Source organism: Syngnathus acus, chromosome 21 (genome assembly GCF_901709675.1).
Source record: "Syngnathus acus chromosome 21, fSynAcu1.2, whole genome shotgun sequence".
NCBI lineage: Eukaryota > Metazoa > Chordata > Actinopteri > Syngnathiformes > Syngnathidae > Syngnathus > Syngnathus acus.
In genome coordinates, this window is record NC_051105.1 from 7,411,101 (window position 1) to 7,429,846 (window position 18,746).

Consider the following 18,746-nt stretch of genomic DNA (forward strand, 5'->3'; position numbering starts at 1 on the left):
ACTACTTAGAGCATTAGGAACCAATCACAAACATTTTAAACAGACTTGAAGAATTGGTGAGTTTTCCAGCACATTGAGGAAAAAAATAAAAGTTATTAGTGGGAAGAAGAGTAATTCCAAAACGGCCATCATGCTCAGATCCTAATTATGAAGTATTTCTGCAAATAAATTGTTCAACTGTATTTCCACAAGGATTAGTAGATGTAGCGAAAACCCCATTAAAAGTAAATTTAGCATCAAATCATGAAGCCGCCACTCCAGATTGTAACGACAACTGCTCTGGAGATTTTTGGCATAGGCCTTTATACAAACATACAAACAACATTGACAGAGGTGGTGAGAATACTTATTAGAATTCAGAAAGACACCCTTCGATTGTGAACAGCTGGTGTTCTTTGCCCATGATTTATACACACCTCACACACACACACACACACGCACACACGCACGTACACACGCACACACACACACACACACACACATTGAACTTGCAGTCAGAGCGAGATGGTTCTGATGGTAATTTCTTTTTCTCTTTTTTCTTCCAATGGTGCACCTGGAAAGCAAATCACAAAGAAATACAATCTTCTCTTTTAGAACAAAACTGACCCTTTCTGACATAACGGGAAAAGTCATTTTGATAATGAGACAGGTTTTGGGTGTAACGTCAAGCTAACAATCATGTGGGGATATGTAATTTCCCTCAAATGAGCTCACCATGCATGTCTTCTCGATGGTTTTATGACCGGCTACAGTATATGGACATTTTCACCCCATCACCGATCAGCTAAATGCATAACAAACTAATCACCAGCTCAAAATGCATGCAGATGTAACATGTGACCTGCTTTTGTTTAATTGTTTATTGGTGTCACTTTGCAAAAAAAGCAAATAAGCCCTGTGATTAGTATAGTAGGAGTTGTTGCATAAAATGTTAATCAGAAGTGAGAGGATGCCATCATCCATATTGCGATGCTTCCACATTTGCATTATAATATCGACCTTACAATTCTCATGGTGTTCCTTCAACGCTGAACTATTTAAATGACTAAAATGGGACAACTCTTTTTTACGCTGGCCTTGCCTTTAAACGTCGACTAATGGTGGCTTGCTACTTTCATTTAGTTAGACTTTTATTGCCATGGAGAAGAGTACATACTGTAATATTGCATAACTGAGGATTGATTAAATTGATAGCTTAGCTTATTAGCTTTTTGCATTAACGAACAAGTAGTTACTATTTGCATTTGTGACAGCGTCGCTCTGGCATTATGGGGTACATGAGCATGCTTTTAATTACTATTGCTGTGATACGTAACAATCTGGGCAAGAGTGCATGTACCATGTGTTCACATTAAATGTTATGAATGAGCAGCTTTTTTTTTTCCCCCGTGACAATATATGAATATTCATTCAAACGCGAAGTGAATAAAATAACATCGTGAAGCGCATTCAGTCAGTGTCAACTCGGAGAATCTGCTCACACGCTTTCGCACTCAAGGCTATGCAGAACAGACACAACAAAGACCACTTTAAAGTCCAAGGTCAAAGGCTGGCTGTGTAAAACGTCCAGAATCTACCATGTGGCGGGATTGCCATGTAAAACGTCTAGAATCTACCAAGTGGCGGGATAAATCTGCCACACAAAAAAAAAGAATTCCTACTTTAGATGCTCACTTGGCTCCAGCTAAATTCTTGCTCATTTTGGTGATGTCTCACATCGTCCAAATTTGTATCAATTTCTTTCTTTCATTATTTTAACATTACTCAGAAGCAAGTTTAAATTGGAGGCTCCCCGTTTGAATACACCGCGCTCGTTTCCAACCCGGCAAGTCAAACTTACAAAATGGTTTCAATGTCACGTTTTTGAGGCAACCACTCCGATTTAATTATTTAAATCTTCTAAGCTAAAGTTAGGATGTGTCCATTTTCCTTAAATCCATTTACATGCAGTGCACAAAATGTGACCCTTGCCTTTAATTCATCACAGTTGTGATCACAGCAAGCAAACACCATTAGTGACACGGTGGAACGGTGGGCGGCATTCCAGCTCCCGGCCAACATTCTCACTAGCTTCTATCTGTCTATTACGTTCAATTGTTAGCAGAGTTTCACAAAGCTAATTGTAAGAGATGCAGAATAGAGATTGCTGTTGAACTGAATTAACAAACTCAGTGACATGGAGACAATGTATTTCTATTTGATAATGTGCAGTTTGGATTCAAAGCTGCTGGGGAGTATAATGCTTTTTTTAACCGACCTCATTTCATTTGATACACCTGTCTCATGAAAACCAATGTAATAGCTGCCAATTTAACTCAGAGGCACTCCGTAGTAGTACTTGACCAAAGTGTCAAAAAACTAATGTCGCAGGTATCTTGATAGACAAGTTTATTTTTTTAAATAGAGCTTGTATTGTTTAATTTGCATTTTATTGTATATAATATGATAAAATGAATGTAAAGAAATAAACGGATCTTATAACGTCGGATTACTGTATACCGGGACAAGCAGGACATCACAGTGTCTAAATTGTGTGCCTTTTAAGGGGCGTGGCCTAATGACTGACATCAGCATTTGGAAAGTACACTACCGTTCAAAAGTTTGGGGTCACCCAAACAATTTTGTGACCCCAAACTTTTGAACGGTAGTGTATATATTTATTTAGATAATTATTTATAGATTATATATATAATCTTCTGTGTAAAAAATCTTATAATATATATGTATACTTATATTCATAGATTTTTTATAATCTTATACAAATATAAGATATAATTTATAATATTTAATTCATAATATTTTATTATAATAATATTTACACTACCGTTCAAAAGTTTGGGGTCACCCAAACAATTTTGTGACCCCAAACTTTTGAACGGTAGTGTATGTTTTGGTCTACAGTGAGTTTTTTCATTTTGTACTTTTGTTTAACTGTGTGCACTGTTAACACCGCTGAATGTGGATCGGCAATTGTTACTCATCTGTTTTTTATTCTAGTTCAGTCAAAAAGTGGCAAATGTAATTGCACAAACACTACAGTAGGTGGCAGTATTTTTTTATTTCAGACAAATTGGTGTGTAAATTGTAATTCACATTTTTTCTGTGATAGACAATTTTTTTTTAATAAAGTTGTTTGTTGTAAGTTGGTGTACATTTATTTTATTTTTTGTTGTCTTTAGCGAACCCCTAATTTTATAGACAAATGACACCATCAACAAAAAATAAACAGGAACCACTCATTTGAACGTAGTCACACCCATGTACTAGAACTGATCAATTTATTCTATTTGCAATATAATTGTGACATGACAAAATTTGCTAATGCAAACGCTGTAATTCGTCTAGTCATTGGGAGCAGATTGCAAGGCTGCCGAGCAGGTTGCGCTAAAAGCCTGCTGCACAGTGCCGTGCTGGGTGCGTGTAATTTTCAGTGATTGTTCTGTCTCACTAGACCTTGAGGTGATTATGTAACGTTCTTTTCATCTCACGTAGTAAAAAAAAAATAGTCACCGTGTGCTACTTGAGTAGTGAACAATTAAAATGCATCCTTGGGTCAAATGATTTGGAAAACTTGTCAGCGGTCGGATAAGTTAAGAGGATAAATTTGTTTGTATGTGGTTGGATATTGCGTCATTTGATTTCATGAATGAAACTGAATAAGGATTCATTAATTCCTTGCATTTGTTAAAATAGGAAAGGGACATTGGGAACAAAGCATACTAAATGTCAATATTGAGAGAAAAAAATACAAGGTTATTTTCCTAAAATAGTTTAATCCTACTATGGACAATTTAGAATCTTTAATCTACCTAATAAGCATATTTTTGGAATGGGAGAGGAAGCCGCAAACAAGATAAATTCATCTGACAAAAGTTGGAAAATGTGGAGCGAGATATTTTGTTTGTCTGTTAGTTTTCAGACAACTGGTTCTTGGGAAACGACATAAGTAATAGTCGCACGCCTCTACCATTTGTTGTGAAAAAAGTAAATACATTCTTGTTACCAAAGGGATGTTGTCGCAAAAATCTAATGCAGCGCACAAGGTCTCCTGACTAAGACGGCAGCTGCTCATTATAGTTACTTGGAACACAGCGTTGGGCAATAAGCCACATGCCTCTTCACGAAAGATAAAAATCAGTATTCAAGCATATGTAGCAGTATTTTCAGGTAAATTAACCCTGGAAAGTCTTCTCGTTTACCGACCAATTTTTGTGTATATATATGAACTTTCCCCTATGAAAATCTCCAATGAAATTGAGTAATCCTGCTAACTGACTAGCAGCATTCAAAGCCTTACTTAGTGCGTTTTGGTTTTAACCCTGGCTCTGAATCAACTGTCAAAAAGTCATTTTCATAACATGAATGAAATGACTCAAGAGTGTCTGTCAATCAAAAGTGGCCACGGTTGTCTTTGTTGCAGCGACGTTTGTGATGGCGCTCCGGGTGGCCGCTAAGCGTATTTCCACTTTGAACACTCTGACAGGCCAGACAGTTTGATTCAATTTTTTTCCACATTGTCCTGCAACTATTCTTGGTAGAGTCTGACACTCGGTCGTCACTCTAAACCCTCGGCAGTTAACAATCCTTTTATTGACTCCCGTCGAACAAAAAGCTCCCAAACTACACACACATTTTATTTAGATTTCTCGTTCAAAAGTGGCTCTCCTCTGGGAGGGGTTCAGATGCATGCCAATCTGTCGATCATGAATAATGTTTACAGCGTTGAGGGGGGCCGAGGCGGCAGGACTTCACACAAGTTTCATCCGCTTTTTTATCATGTGCTACTGGGTCATGACACACTTTCCTTGCCTTTGAATTGGGCAAAAATAGTCCACCGCTTGCCTATTTCCCTCAGACAAAGTGGGCCATTAGATGCATAAAGCGGAGACGCGAAGACATTCTGTCATGTTTAAATATCTCGGGTCTCCAAAAGTGTCACCTTTTAAGCGCTTTGTCTCCGTGTCACAAACAAGCTGGAAGACTTATGGGGCGAGAAAGAGAGAGAGGAAAGTTTGCAACTCAAGGTTAAAACGTAAAAAATAACCGGTGCAGTTTTGGATGATTTAAACGTTTGGCAAAAGAACGTTTGGCGAAAATTTGCGACCTTGGACAAACCCTGACCAAATCTGAACGTGTATTTTGTTTTTTTTCGCCAGCAGTGGAAAATGTTTGCCCCTCAGTGGGGAAGGGGCTTCAAATATTCCAATTCAATATAACGCATGTTTGCTTATATTATGCTTGATTGTCCAGATAAATATTAAAGTTTGTTCCATTTGGAGTTAATTAGCGCCGTTTTATTGGCTAATCGCTTGCTAGTCTGTTCAGCAAACCTTGTTAATGTTTACACTCTTGAGAAGAGACTGACATCGGTTTATGGTGACGTTTTTGTACGAGTGGAAAATTCTCACGCACACACAAACGCACACAGACATTGTTTACAAACCCTTTCAACTGATTGAGACCAGAGGAAGCAAACTATTGATATAAAAGCACTTGGTGAATCACTTTTGAAGTGTCAGACAAACTCTTCCAAAGACATTCATCAGATATGTAAGAATGCCCTCAAAGTGTTGTTTCCATTCCTTGGGAAGTGTGCGTCCATCTCAATTCATTGCCCGCATCAACATTTTGGGGGAACAAATGGTGCAGCACTGCAGTGATGAGAGAGAAAAAAAAAAAAACTCTCGGCTGGTCAATTATTAAAGAGCATTGTTTCTCTGAGCGATGTTGTCAGAGACTGAAGCCCAAAAGAAAACACCATGCTATTTATTTTTTAGTTAAGTTCTGCAGCACGGTTCGCCAGCAGTAAAGCGAGCATAAATGATGCATGCGTGCATAGCTGCTCTCGTGTCTTTCGGCTGATTAAAACATCTCCTTAATGATTGCTTACGTGGGGGATGTCACAGCAGCCCCACCGCATGAGGGGGACCGCTAATAATAAAAACGACAGGTGTTGACGTGTCATTTGTGTTATCACTGCAAACGGTAATTATTATTTTAAGTGAACATCAAACAATTCCGCTCTGTCGTTATCCAAACCACTTTTCTTTTGTTGACAAGAATTTATTTAATTCATCTTTTTAAATGCCTTTATAGATTGTTTATTTGGTTGTTGTTGTTGTTCTTTTCTGCAGGCATTTTACTGCCTGTAAAAAAAGAGAATATAAATGGGCACCACTAGCTCAGTCCATTAATTAATTATTATTTAGGAGGATGCATTTTTAACGAAGTTTGACCGAGAAAGCTGTCCTTGATATACAGTTACCGGCCAGTTCATTAGGTACACTTGCAGCAGCTAAACGGCATCCAGTACCAAAGGTCTATCCTTTGGCATCAGCCATTAGAATGATAATATTTGTACAAAGATTTTTGAAATTATTATTATGTATTGACTGTAAATATAACGAAAAGGGATGAAGTAAATATTATATTTATTGCCAAATAAAAAATAAAAAAATAACGCAAAAGAAAACTAGCATTTATAAAGGATATTATCATTAGTGGTGTTAGCTGTTAGCATATATGATATCTATAAAGTTGCCTGAGTGAGCACTGGGCAATATTCTATTTTGCATTGGCTCTAATAGGGACGACCTAAAACTGTGACCATGGAGACCACACACCTTCAGAAGTGTAATAATTTCAGGTTAGCAAGATTATTTAGGACTTTGATGAAGCTCAAGCAGCTCTAAATAAAGCATTAGAGAATCTCCGTATCCACCTATGGTGTTTGAGCCAGATTCAAAGAACACTCAGTTGGCATAAAAGTATGAGAAGCAGCTGCCAGCTACTGGCTCCCCCTCTTTTGAATTTGAGAAAGTAGGTTAACCATAACGCAATGCACGTTGGGTAAATATCCCAGCACGCCTCTTCACCTTGCCTCGAGTGTACGCATCTATACGTTTGATTATAGAGCAGCTCCAAATGACAGACGCACAAAGGCACACGCTGGCAAAAGAGCTAATTCGCCGGTTCGTCGATGGAGGTAAACGCGTGCTAATTGCTTTTGATTCACAGTCTCAGCCTGTTCTCGTGAGAATTCAGTTGGGCTTCCGAGCATTAAACCAAAACAAGACATTTTTTGTGTGTTACTTGAAAAAGTTATATTATGAACATCCGCATCACGATTCTAAAGTTCTGGGTTTGGTAAAGATCCTAAATTGTCAATCAGTGTGAATGGTTTATTGACAACAGAAGATTGAAGACTAGACTAGAAGACTTCATCTCAATAAAGTGATGCTGTGCAAAAAAGGGCCCGGGATGTTTCCACTGGCTGCGGAAACTCAAGAGTTCCACGTCGATAAATCGCTCATGCTCATAGCTCTTTTTTGAAGTCTTACATTGGCTGGAAAAAATAAAAACTTTTCTTTGATTTGTTAGTCTAGCCATACCAGCAAAAAGGCCAGAAACTCTCTTTTTTTAAAAAATGGTGAAAATGTGCAGGAAAATCCACAGTGTACAGCGGACAGGTTAGAAGGAAGGCCAAAGGCATTTTTTTGTCTGACAGCACCTCTGCCCTTTAGAGGGAGCGCACATTTTTGCCTTAGAGCTACCCTACTGGGAGTGATAGGTCGGAAAATCCTTCATCCAAAATATCTCTTCTAAAAGAAGGTAAACGAGAGAAGTCGAGACATGAGTCACTTGACAGTCACTAGTTGTAAATCTAAGATTAAGACACCATCAGAGACACCCATATATACGTATACTGTCACTGGCTTGCTTTACGCTGGGTCAGTGAAGCACTGACAAAGAAGAAAGAAAATCAGATTATTAATAAGTCCTTCTCTGCTTTTTGTCAGATTTCCCGTGAAAGAACACGTCGAGACATTAACTGATGCATGCTGACGTTGGAGCATGGCGGACGTGTTGCCGGGTTGCAAATGAGAGCATACAAAGAGCTGCTCTTTGCCTCACAAACACAGGCATACACACACACACATGAACATGAACACACACAATCACAAAGAGAGAAAGAGGGAAGAATCTGACTCATTCTTAAGACCTAGTTAACCAGCTCAGTGGCCTAGTGGTAGAGTGTCCGCCCTGAGATTGGAAGGTTGTGGGTTCAAACCCAAAGACTATGAAAATGGGACCCATTGCCTCCCTGCTTGGCACTCAGCATTAAGGGTTGGAATTGGGGGGTTAGATCACCAAATGATTCCCGAGCGAGGCACCGCTGCTGCTCACTGCTCCCCTCTCCCCCAGGGGATGGATCAAAATCACACGGGGATGGGTTAAATGCAGAGGACAAATTTCACCACACCCAGATGTGTGTGTGACGATCATTGGGACTTTAAGGTGTAAATTGGGATCCAGCACACTGTAATGTTTGAAGAAGGACTTGCCACCTTTAATAGTCTTGGAAGCTGTGGAATTGCATGTAAATAGCGTGACCTTACAGCGGGCTAAAAATATCATTTGTTTAAAGAAGTGCATGAAAAGGTGCCATGGTACTTGAATGGATTAGCACAACCCCCCCTGGGAAATCACCCCGTTTCTGCTCATGCATGGTTTGGAATATAATTGCATGCAATGTTAGAATATCTCTCTTCTCAATCTGTCTTTGTCTGAAATGAGAAATATACAGTATGTCTTTTTTTTTTCCCTGATAAACTCATTCGTGCGCTTGAAATCTTTCTTATTATTTACAACTGCGGTCTTTGCGTTTACGCTCGGCTGTTCATTCACGGCTCTGCGATTGCGATCTTTATATTCCTCTTCTACAAGCATGGAAAAATGTTTTATTTAAACCAGGCGGGTGAAAGAAAAAAACACTCTGAGGGTCAATTTAGCAAAGAATTATCGACCTCTGTGGTCATTGTGCAATGATAATAAGAGCCCATAATTAAAGTGAGAATTCTCAGTGCATGCCGGCTGCTGCGGCAGTGTTGATGAGAAGTTTTGCAAAGGTCTCAAGGTAGAGATGAATATTAATTCAATGTCAGCAGGGGCGCTGTAGCAAAGTGACAAAACGCGTTTGAATAAAGTGATAGACAAGGCTTGTTACTGGGATCTAAGGTTCTCGTTTATGATCTCCGGGTGCACGGCGGAGTGTACGAGTGAAATTTGGCACTGTTAATATGCGTTTTATATTCAACACAGAGTAGTAGCCTAATGGCCCCTTTGCATGACATCACATCTATTGCGGCATAATAGCTCAGCCAGTTCCGGTTTTGGGCAGTATGACATTTGCAGATTTATCATCTCGAGTCAATAGCCGAGTATGAATCTTTTCCCAAAGCAACAAGTGCATGAAAACGTTCAATTCCAAGGAAAATTCATCCTGTTTCAGAAAGCGATTTAGAAAGTAAAAATTAACTCTTTAATTTTTTTTCTAAAGATTTGCCAGATCCAACGACTAACTTTGATTCTAAAAAAAATTAGCTTAACATCAAAAAGTTATATAGTACATTCAAACTCTGAGTTTCTTTGCGCTCCTAAAGGTTAAAGTAAAACAAAATTCCCCTGTCTGTCTTTATTTGAGAATAATAATGCAAGTAGTAATAGAATTTTAAAATTCATTCAGTGCCAGAAATTTTCAGACCCTCCTTTACCATATCACCAGAAAATATATATTTCTCAATATACAGGCTAAACACAGACCTGGGATTAAATGCCTGGCTCCCTAAAAGACATAAAAATATGTCCCTCGAATTGAATAAAAACATGAACTAAAATACAAAGAACACAATGTTCGTTATTTTCTGCTTTTTGGAAGAATATTGATTTTCCTTCATAACGGTGGGTGTGAGAAGAGGCATACCGTACATCTAAAAACCTTTCTCCAATCTGCTGCTCGGTGCTTTGGGGGAGGACGTAGAAAGATGATGTACATTTGTAAAAGCTAATTGAAGCAAGTCCCGTAACCAATGAAGAAAAACTGAAATGAAATTTTTAAACTGAAAAAGACAGAGTAGATTAAATTAACAAATAAATGAAGTAAAAAAAAAAAAATACATGGCTAATAACACTCGTAAAATAAATAGATTAAATTAGCCGGTGTTTCCCAACATTTATTGAACCATTTGGCCAAATATTCTGACAGCACATCATCAAACACAAATTTCACAGTTATAATGATAATTGTGTGTCAATTTAGTTCCAAATTGAATTCCTCAGACTAAAATCTACTTAAGATAATGGCACAGATTTTGTTTTTATTGCTTATTGTGTGTCTGTCTAATTTTCAAACTGTAGTGGGCGTGGTTTGTATATGACAATTTTTTCTTGTTTTTCCATATTGCTGTTCCTGCCAGCAGACCTGTTTGACAATCAGCTTGTATTTGCCAATTTTCCGTCAGCCTATTTGGCACAAACAATTACATGTGCAAATTCTGCCTAGCAACAAGTGGCTCGTGTAAGACATCCATCTAAGCTTGACTATCTCTGAGCCACTCCGCATTGCTGCATCTTAGGGACAATTTGTTTGTCATTGTTGAAACGTTGTAGTAAATTGCAGATGCTATGTATAACGTAGACCATAAAAGAGAAAATTGAATTAGAAAAGAAAAGTCATTGCGATGATTATTTTCCCCTATAAAAACGCCATTGCTAGTGGATGGGGATCTGTGTGAAATACATTTGGATGAGTAAACCTTTCGATCAGCTGGGGATCAAAACTGTTTGACTTCAACTCGAGACACTATTTGCAATATTGACCCCCGAGCCGCAAGCGCGGCTCACTTTGCGCCACCCCCTCTGCCCTGAACAAACACGGAAGCATTATGAAGAAAAGCCAAACACAATCTTATAATCTTTGGGAATATTCACATGTGCTGCAGGGGCTCCCTGTAAATGTCCCAACCAATTCCATTGACTGCAGATGCAAATTAGGTTCTGGTTCCATGAGCACTTAAAGGAGAAAAAATAAAGTCTTCACTCGTATTAAATGATGCAATCCTTCCTGTCATTTCAGCTCTCAAAGGACACAACATGTAACCCAAAAAACACATTATAAGTGGAATCAGTCAGGATATTATGTGCTAGCAAATGCGATAAGATTAGTACTTCCCCAGGGTCAATTATTTTACACTTGATTTTTAAAGGTTTTAATAGATCTTCTGAAAAGAGAAAAATCTGTGTGCTTGTGTGTGTGCGTGTTCCTGTGCTTCCTGCTCGTCTTTCTCTGATGCAAAAGTTAAAAACTGCGCACGCATGTGAAATATACATATATATATATATATAATATACATATAATACATAATATACATATAGATTTTGTCTGAATGATGTGACATGGTACCATTGCTGATGATACCGCCCATCATGCAACATCTGAGCGATCTATCCAGCTGATCCAAACAAACAAATCAAGGCGCTGATTATGCCCAAATCAAACCAAATGAATATACAATTATCTTTATCATCTCATTTAACACGATTAAACCATGACGACTGTCAAGATGGAGGCAAATGATGACAGACGTGGCAGGAAAGCTGCAAATCGGGAGTTGCTTTTGATTGTTTGGAGCTCGATGTGCAGCAAGAGGTAGGACACACCAGAAGTCAGACTCGCTTAGAGGCGCCCGTGAACAAATCGAATGTTTGCACCGAGTTTCCTTTGGGGATTTGGTTCTTGCACCAGAGGATGGACTGATTGCTCGGGCTCTCGTCATCTTTCCTCGCCAATCCCTTATAATGACTCCTCTGTCGTGTCTGACACTTCCCTTGGTCCTCTCAAGTAAAGCTGATTATAGCCGCATTTGAATAGTTGAATTTTTTTTCTCTCCCTTTGATACCACTTTCTTACTGCAAAAATATAATAACACTTGTGGTCAAGAAAATCTACAGCGAAGAAATGGTGAGCAGAAGGGACATGAACTACTGCACTTCCAGTGGCCTTTTAACACACGCGGCCTTTTCTGTCCCCAAAAAGACTTCACTTCGTGTATTTTTAAAAACGCTTATTCTGAAAAATTTTCATTTTTAATTACTGTTAAGTTGGTTCATGAGAAAATATTACGCTCCGTAGAGATGCTTATGCTTGATTTCATGTGGCGTATGCCAGAAGAAGCTGCACAAGCCTGTTGTTTTTGGTCTACCAGAAGGAAAAAAACTTTTACCCCACAAAAAGGAATTTTTGTTTTTTTTGTTGGGGTGTTGGGATTTTCAAAGTTGTGGTGAGCCCAATTACAGCGACTTGTGCTGTGCACAACGGTAGATACTCTCTCTCTATAAGTGCTATTCACTTTCTTTGGTCAGCTACCACCATTGATATGTAAAAGGAGACAGGGGGAACAGAAAAATGACATTTGCAGAATGTGATACCTGAATGGAGTATCATCATTTTGAATAAAACTCTGGTGGAGGGTTCATGCAGGGACAGCAATATATGCTTCCACCTTGGCTGAGGGGAAATAAAATGCAACGCTGAAGGACATTATACACTACGATTGTTGTACCATTGGATTGTGTGCGGCAACACTGCATACAATCACACACACACAGTTTAAGACCATTATCTCAAGGCACTTTTGCATAAAATGCACGTGTTAGCACTTGTGCAAACAAGTCCTCGTCTGCTGGCCAGAGCTTCCACAGCACATTGATGCCTGCGGGGTGTCTTTTATGACCTTTGTGGAAAGCAGTTACACGATAAGAGTTTCTCTTTCCTGTATTCCCCATCAAATTTATAGCCTCGCCTCTCGCTGCCTCGTCATCGGATGATCCCTTTTAACAAGAGGAGAAGACAGCCGCCTTTGTCGGTCCCAAACAACCACCGCAGCCTCAGATAAGTACGCCTAAAAACTGAGCTGGCCATCCATGACCTGTGATTACCCCTCACTTTTCTACAGCTGAAAATACTGCGGGTTCATGCGGTCTGATTTCGTGGTACATTTTGTATGAAAAATGCATAGCGGTTTCCGGAGAATAGCCTTAAGTCTGCCTTGCCTGATAGGAAAACGCCTCACGCAACGGTATCGTCAAATAATTGAGAGAGCGATGCATTGGTTAAAAATTGTGACGTCTTATGTCCAAACTTCAATTAGAAGTTTTTGGTGACTAGCAAGCTTGTTCCTCACGTGTTGCATTTAACGGGGTAATAAAACAATAGTGGACTCATCAGTTTAGCCTACATAAATAAAATAAACGTATTCGCTAAATCAAATGCACCCAAACTCAAGACTCAATCTCAGGTGCTAAGAAAGTGTGATCTTGATATTCCTAGTTATTTCAATACGTTTTGTGACATTTTGATTTGGTGGTGACTACTAACATTTTTATAATTAAAAAAAAAGTGCTATGGCTTAATCAATGCTGGGAAACATTTAAAACTAATAAACGCTAACAAGAGGCCCTCAGATAGCGTGGTCCTCAAGCAAGGTTTTAGCTGTTAAATCAATTAATTATGTCAAAATAGTTTTAGGGCGTCACGTGGTGGGCAGCACCGTAGGGTTTGTGCATAGAATGTCAGCCTCACAGTTGAATCTCAACTTGAACACCCCTTGTGTGGAGTTAGCATGTTCAGTTTTACAGTCCATGTAATTGACTGCCGACCAGTTCAGTGTGTATATTGTCTAGGTTCATTGAAGACAACACATTGTCTTTTATTGTCCATTGTGTGCATCTGAGTGTAAATGTCTATAGCCCGTGCGCCTTGCCTCTTGGCCAAGGTCAGCTGTGATAGGCTCCAACTCGGCCGTTATACTCACGAGGACAATCGCTACAGAAAATATGCTAGCAAGATAGAAAAAGAAGGTTGTTGTGCCATAAACCCAAGGAGCCAGACAGTCTGGCATGTCCACTATGTTTGTTCTGTTGAGAGCAAAATGTTCATGTCACATTGAGAAAAGAAGTGCAGCCCTACAATGTTTCATCTCATCTCGTCGGAGTTTTTTTTTTTTTTTCTGTGAGAAGGGTGATGTGTGCCTGCCGTGGAGCAACGCCAGCCAAGAAAGACCATCTTGACTGTCAGCGGCAAGCAAGGAAAAAGAAAACAATGCCAGAGGCTATAGTGACTGACATGGTATGAGGCAGTGCCAATGCCCTTGAGCAAAGGTCACCCAGCAAAATGTGTAAAGGAACACAAAAAATTCACAGCTACTAATGCTCAATTCAGTAAATATAAAACATGTTTGATGTTTACTGCCATTATGAATGTTGTACTTATCTTGCATTTTCTAAGAATGTTACTGAGCACACAACAGAGGAAAATCCATCAAAGGCTTTGAAAACGAGAATAAATATATCTTGTAAATATGGCACATCACAGAGGAGTGTTGTTATGAATCCTGCCAAATTGGAATGACTAAAAAAAAGGACACGTGTTAAAAAATGTTCAAGCTCTTTTTTTCTCGCCAAATCTCTCACAATTCTGCAATATTCAAGGAAGCTAGCTACCATATTTTCCGGACTATAAGGCGCACCGGGCCATAAGGCGCACCTTGAATGAATGGCCCATTTTAAAACTTTGTCCTTACATAAGGCGCACCGGACTATAAGGCGCACCATTAATGCATCATGTCAGATTTTTAAATCCAAATCAAATCATTCTCCATTTTATCTTTTTTATTTCAACTTCAAACGCAACAATTTACTTTATAATCACAAAATAATGATCCATAGTCTTTTTGATTCATGATTCATTGTTTTCAGCGGGCCACTTATGATTGATTACATGACACAATGCTTCGGGCCAGTTTAAATTTAGGAATTTGGTCCATATATAAGGCGCACCGGACTATAAGACGCACTGTCGGCTTTTGAGAAAATTTTAGGTTTTTAGGTGCACCTTATAGTCCGGAAAATACGGTAGTTAATGTAATTCTGCATTTTAACCATGTCCCAAAATGTAGGGAAGCTTTCTTATTTATCTCCACAGAAATCTCAGAATTCATTTAATAAGATCTTTAAATACTGGTAGATCACACCGTTAATAGGGTGCAATTTTAGACACTTTCCCTATCTTCTCATTGAATAATGCAAGATTCTTAATGGGGCAGCTTGCTGAAGTTGTAATTAGTACATCTGTTTCACAGTCAAGATGTTCTGTGTTTGATTCTCAGCTCAGGTGTTCCTATTCTTGCATATTCCCACCACGCTCGTGTGGTGTCGTTTGCCCACATTCCAAAAACATGCATGCTCGGTTCATTCAAAATACATGGGGGCGAATGTGAGTGTAAATGATTGTTTGCCGAAACACTTTGTGCCCTGTGAATGACGTTTGTTTGGCTTTCAAATTTAACACACAGTTTTTTAGTTAAATACAATAACACAAATTTGAATATTTTCTCATTTACAGCAAGGTAGAAAAACTATGGCTTGAATTTTTTTTTGTTGGTGTGATTTTCGCCTCTCTGCACAGCCACAAATGATTTCAAATGAAACAATCAAGATGCAACTAGTGTCAACTTACAGCTTCAACATAGACGCTTTCACTAAATAATGCCATTTATTTAGTATTCACACAATAGCCATTCAACATGTATTTCTATCTTCTTTCTCTAAACAAATGAGACCCTTTGGGAAATGGGCTGCAATTCCTCAATCATTATTTGCTGTTCTGGTTGCACTCAATTGTATTCATTGGCCAGTGACTACACACTGCATGGGGAAATCAAGGAGGTTTTTTTCTTATCACAATATGTATTATATATTTAATACAGAGTATGAATTGAAATGCAAAATTAATGTGTATTGGTAAAAATTTTAAAAATCCTTGATGCGTGTTTAACAGGCATGGCCATTGTATAGCTTGATTGTTTTAATTGGTTTATAAGTGTAGTATAATGGAAATGGCTGCTACATTAATCAAGTAATGTCTTTCAATTTGATGACACATTAGCCCAAGGTTAATTTTAGATGCTTGTTGAAGATAAGTGCATTAGGCTCATGCAATACAGAAGAGTGGCGCCTTGACTCACGAGCGAACGTGCGGGTTATTCGAGATAGAAGCTGTCACTCGGCCGGGTTTTTGCCCAGTTACTCGATTTAATACACTGTAGAACTTTTAAATGAAAACCGGTAAGTAAAGCGGTAACTGAGCATATCTTGTGTCATTTGACCAAATATTAGTTCACACTTCAAACTAATCGTGTGTCGGGAATGTCGCAAACCGAGGGATCCCTCAAAGTTTCTTTAGTTTCTGCCTGACTGGAAGTGAGCATGGCATACGCATAATCTACCTGCACTTGACTTATGTTTGAGCTCTGTGATTTGTCGAGCAACAATTGGCCACGCCAACGTAACTGGGGAAAAAAATTTAAAGAATGAGCAATTCAGTTGATGGACATTGCATGGATTTGCAAGATAGTTAAAATGTTATTGCAGTTGTTAAGTTTTATGGTGAATCACAAATTATTTGTGTTGTCTGTATGATTCATTATGCCACTGTCAGAAGAGGAATTCCAATTAAAAAAACAAAAAGACAGCAAGCGGCAGTCCTGTGTCCTGTTTTTATCTCTAAAAGGATTTTGGCAATTCCACCCCCTTGTCAGAGTCAACGCGTTCCACATGGCTTCAACGGCAGGAGATGCACGTGGCCGTGAAAATGATGACATCAAATTCTTCACGGAAATATATTGTTTGTAGCACGAACGACGTCGGCCAAGCTTTATCGTGCTTGAATTGAGTGTTTTATATATTTGCTTTGACACTGACTAATGAACGCCTGTAACATAACGTATCCATCAGCTGTTGTTTTCTGGACGATTTCATGCGCTCGGGGAAATGATTCTGTTCACGACAGCCCCCTAAAATAAAAAATAAACGATTCAGGGGTCCACTTGAGAGCGCAGCCGCTGTCCGTCACCGAACATTTTTTAGTTGTACAATAAGCAGCAGTCCCGAAGAATCACGATCACAATGTGACCTTCAGAATAATCATTCCTGACAAACGTATATGACATTTTGAACGTGGCGGGGTTGATTGCGCAAACGAGGGGTTCAATCACGGCATCATTAATGGCTTTGGAGGGAGGCCAGCCATTCATGACATTGCACTTTAAGGCTTTGCCAAGAAATCTAGCAGCCGAAATGAGAAGGTTGTAGATATTTTCCATGAGGCTCTTTTGTGACCGGAGGGTGCCTTTGATTAATGGCTTTCTCCCCCGTGTGTCGCCTTCCAGAAAATCCCCGAGAGAAAGTCTTCTCTTGTCTTTGAAAGTGAGCAGGTTGACCATGACTAAGTGTCAGCAGCGAGAACTATTTCAATTTGGGCTCCCTGTTTGCTCATTTACGAAACACCGCGAGTCTAAGCGTTATGTAAACGAATAGATCCAGTGAGGGTATTTTGCATGATTGTATTTATCGAGTTATATCCACGACGCATCCAGAAGAAAAGACGCTTCGTGGGGCTATTGATCGCACAGAGGCGTTGCGTTATTAGTCAGGTTTTTACCAGTAAACCATTGCATTTATTCGGGTAAACCCCCGAGCTCGCTTACTCGTTCTCAAAGGAATTTAGTAATGCTTTCCCGAGTGGATTAGTCAAAACCAACTCTTTTTATATCCAACTAAGAAAACACCATCTGGCGTGTCAGTTTACTTATTTTCTGGTGTTTCTATTCAAATCCATCTCAAGGCTGCTGCCAGGTTTTCTGTAAAGAATGCTGTATATAAAAGTTTACATCAGTAACTTTGTGTTATCACTTTATTCATAATTATGTTTGACTTTTATTTTAGTCTTTTAATTAATTTCCAATATGAGACCTTTGAGAGTTGTAAGTTTTACAAACGTCCCATCTGTTATCTACGACACTGCATGAGCGGTTAGCATATCTCCCTCCAATTCTGAAGTTTTGGGGGTTGGACTGTGCTCTGCCATCCTGTGTGGATTTTGATATAATTCTCCCCACGCTCGGATGGATTTTCGCTGCGTACCGCGGCTGTCGCTCAAACTCCAAAAGCATGCATGAATGCTAGAGTCACTGAGGACTTTAAATCATCCAAAGGCGTGAATGTAAGTGTGAATGCTTGTTTGTCTATGTTCCTGAACCCTGCCTCTCGTTCAAAGTCATCTGAGCAACCATAATAACAAATGCACTCGAAAATATAGACTGGATGGACTTTGGAGCTGATATTTTCTACAAAAAAAACTAACACATGCATATCCTTCGTATATATAACATCTTGACAGATGAAAAATTATCACGCTAAACTGATTTCACACGCCCATAAATGTGAACAATTATTAACACCTGAAATAAGATGAGAAATAATCACACATGTAATCACACATGTAATCACAAATAAAGTGAATTACAACAAAACGGATAGAAATGGCTGCAGTTTTTAACAATTAGGGCGGGATCACTATTTGGCAAGTTCAAAGCATGCCTTTCACCATACATGCTTAATAAGATCATTATTTAATAAGAGATGGTGAATGCGGGATAACAGTAAATATAAATTATCAAGACATGGGAAAAGGTCTGGCAGTAAAATATGAGCAACACAATTATGTATTTTAACAAGCAGATCATTAAGGCAATTACTGCACACTGTACAACTACTTATCCTAATAATAGAGATCTATTTAAAGATCGCCTCAAACCTTTGAAGTGAGCTGACTGCTTTTAAACAATTAATATTTTGCACCCTTATGGCAACGTGAGAGAAATCATTCTTCACCCTGAAAAACACTTTTTTGAGACCACAGATGCCATAAATGAAAAGGCTCAGTTGGTTCAACTTGTGTCCAAGAGAGCTAACCCCAAAATCAAAAAAGAAAAAACACAAACGGAAGGACTATGTCATATTTCAAAAAGTGCCCATACTCGCCACCTCAACTCTTCTAAAACTAACTT

At 38.9% G+C, this 18,746-nt stretch overlaps 1 protein-coding gene across 1 annotated transcript in view; it reads right to left on the reverse strand.

Annotated features, from left to right (window-relative positions):
* The window catches only part of LOC119139858 (FAST kinase domain-containing protein 5, mitochondrial), a 112,821-nt gene that overhangs the window by 54,193 nt on the left and 39,882 nt on the right, over window positions 1-18,746 (reverse strand). The window lies entirely within an intron of this gene.